Source organism: Castanea sativa, chromosome 1 (assembly GCF_040712315.1).
Source record: "Castanea sativa cultivar Marrone di Chiusa Pesio chromosome 1, ASM4071231v1".
Classification (NCBI taxonomy): domain Eukaryota; kingdom Viridiplantae; phylum Streptophyta; class Magnoliopsida; order Fagales; family Fagaceae; genus Castanea; species Castanea sativa.
The window spans coordinates 9,652,027-9,655,281 of NC_134013.1; the positions used below are offsets into that span (position 1 = coordinate 9,652,027).

A 3,255-nucleotide genomic window follows, 5' to 3' on the forward strand; every position below is an offset into this window, starting at 1 on the left:
AATTTCATTCACTCCTAAAGTTCTTTCTCTATGTTTAATTAGCTCATCTTCCTATCTTTGTAGAGGTCAAGCAAAAAATGCATTTTTTTTTTGCCTTAAATCTTCCTTGTAATATGATCACACTTATGGTTTGTTTACATGACACTTCTTTTACCATATTTAATGAGACTCATTTTCCCTGGAAATTCTCAGTCAAGAGTATGGGGAGATAGCTTTTTGTGCTATCACAGCTAATAATAAAAAATGAACCCCTAATTTTAAAATATGAAATCCTAACACATTTTTATTTTGTTTATTTGATTGTATGTTATTGCTAATTTGTTTAATTTATTTTATTTTCCTAATTTAAAAAATTGAAACCCTAATTTTATACAAGAGTTGAAATTTGTTCAAGTAAGTTATTCTATTTGCTTCCTCTTCAAGGTCAAATCCCTAACAGCTAAGGATTCTTTAAGGTATCATTTATCTTCAATTGTTTCTCTTTTAACTTCTTGTTGTTTGTCTATTACTTTGTTGTTGTTTTTGTTGCTGCTTTGACCTATTGTTGTTGTTGTTGTTGTGTCACTTGTGTGTGTTCTTGTTACTGGGTTAGTTGTATCATTGACACAACAATAGGTCAAAGCAATGATTCATTGTAATGGTATGCTAATGCATAAATTTGATGTCTTTAGGTTATGGAACCCACTAGTGATGCACTCTCTTCCCAAACAGTACCTACTGCCCAAGCTGAACCTACTGCCCCTTCAACAAATGCTGAGGTTCCCCCACTTCCACCAAAAGGTAAGGTGTGTAATGATAGGAAAAAGTCTATTGCTTGGGATAGTTTTGAAAAAGTAGATATTGGTGAGGGTCATTTTAAGGCTGTTTGCAATTATTGTAAAAAAACTTATCTAGCTGATAGTAAGGGGCATGGTACTGCTAATTTATTGAATCATACGCCAATTTGTGTTAAGAATCCTAATAGAGTTACACTTAAAGGGCAATAAACCTTAGCGTTTGAACCCAAAATGGATGGGGAGAAAGGGTTTCAGCTTGTACCAACAACCTTTACTATTGAGGCTTCTAGAAAGACACTCGCTGAAATGGTTATAATAGATGAGTTGCTTTTTAGGTTTGTTGAAGGGTATGGGTTTCAAAGAAATTTGGCAACCTTACAACCTAAGTTGCGAATTAGGGATATCCCTTCTTGTCAAACTGTGATTAGGGATGTGATTGGCATTTATGGTGTTGAGAGAGAGAAACTAAGGGGGGCCTTAAAGGGTCATAGGGTGTGTCTTACTACGGACACATGGACTAGTATTCAAAATCTGAATTATATGTCCCTTACATGTCATTTTATTAATGATGATTGGAATTTGCATAAGAGAATTTTAAATTTTTGTCAAGTTGAAGACCATAAGGGGGAGACTATAGGTAGAAAGATTGAGATGTGTCTATGTGAGTGAGGCATTAATGGCATATTCACTTTAATAGTGGACAATGCTAGCTCAAATGGTGCCACCATTAAGTTTTTGCAAACTGTAACTAAAGATGGGAGGGGACTGTTTTAGAGCATGAGTTCTTACACATGAGGTGTTGTGCACATATCCTAAATTTGATTGTAGGGGATGGTACGAGAAAAATTTATGCATCCATTGCTAAGGTGCGTGAAGCTGTGAGGTATGTGAAGTCCTCACCAAATAGGAATCAAAATTTTATGGGTTTTGTAGAGAGATTAGGTACTGAGTCTAAGTCTTTTCTTTGTCTAGATGTACCAACTAGGTGGAACTCTACCTACCTTATGTTAGAAACCACACAAAAATTTGAAAAAGTATTCATACGAATGGACTTTAAGGATGATAGTTATTCTTCATACTTTATGAACAAGGAGAATAGTGGTGGTATGAGATCTCCTAGTAGTACTAATTTCCAAAATTGTAGGACTTTTGTGGGTTTTTTGAAGCTTTTTTTACAATGCAATGAAAAAGTTTTCAGGTTCTTTGTATGTCACTGCAAATACCTTTTTTGATGAGATGTTTGTCATTCAAGAGAATATTTCCCATTTAAGTAAATCTCAAAACCACCTCTTGAAAAACATGGCAACTAAAATGGAATCTAAGTTTGATAAATATTGGGGAAAATGGGATAAAATGAATCATCTCTTGTATGTGGTTGTGGTTCTTGATCCAAGAAAGAAGTTGAGGTTTTTGAAATTTTGTTTTTCTGAAATTTATGGGATTGAAGTGGTTGATGGGATGATTGAGTTGGTGAGGGGTTCCTTGGTTAAGTTGTATGATTATTACTTTTGTGTTGATTCACCAAATGTACAAGTACCAAGTGGGAGTGAGAGGACACACATTCAAGGTGAGTCAATTGGTTGTAGCGATCCATATGCGATTGTTAATTCTAGGTTTGAGCGTTTCTTGGAGGTTGAGCAGTCCATAGGGTGTAGCAATGAGATTGACAAATATTTGGCTAAAAATTGTGAAAGTAGAAGGGAGGGATGTAAAATTTGAGATATTGGGGTGGTGGAAGGCCAATTCAAATAGGTATCAAGTGCTATCCAAATTGGTTAGGGATGTTTTGGCTGTACCTGTTTCTATTGTTGCTTCTGAGTCAGCGTTTAGTACCAGATGATGCATACTTGATCCATTTTGGAGTTCACTCTCTCCACTCATGGTTCAAAATCTTGTTTGTGCAAAAGATTGGCTTCAAGCCTTGGTTCCAATTTCTTTTTGCAAATCAAAGGATGAGTTAGAGGTCTTGGAAGATGAATTTCATGATTTAGATAATATGTTAACTTCCAAACTTTTTGTCTATTAAGTGTTATTAAATGTGTCTTATGCAAATGAAATTTAATCTAATAGCCTTCATTTCTTTCTCTTTTCTAGTTATACGTCAAGCAGCAACAAGTGGTGGAAGTTCAAGCTCAAGCAAAGGTATCTCAATTAGTGTTGATGACTAGTCACTAACTGGGTAATTTTCTACCATTGCTGTTATTTCTATTGAGTTTGGTTCTGCCCTCTCTATTGTTTTGGTTACTATTTTGTATTTTTTGGTCTTGTCCTTATATTTCTATTGATAAATATCTTTTTGCCCATTTTCTTGTGGGAGGAAGGACACATTTTGTATAGGAGGCAGATTTTGGGATACATTTTGGACATAGTGCTTTTCTAAATTATAATTTATAAATTAACTCTTGCTTATAGGAAAGAAAACTTATTAAATTATAGGTTTTCTTTTCTATAAGTCATGGACTTAACTATAGAGTAGTAG

At 34.6% G+C, this 3,255-nt stretch overlaps 1 pseudogene; it reads left to right on the forward strand.

Moving 5' to 3' along the window:
• Nucleotides 1–674: 674 nt before the first annotated feature.
• LOC142608898 (zinc finger BED domain-containing protein RICESLEEPER 2-like) lies at nt 675–2,944 on the forward strand (annotated as a pseudogene).
• The last annotated feature ends 311 nt before the right edge of the window (nt 2,945–3,255 follow it).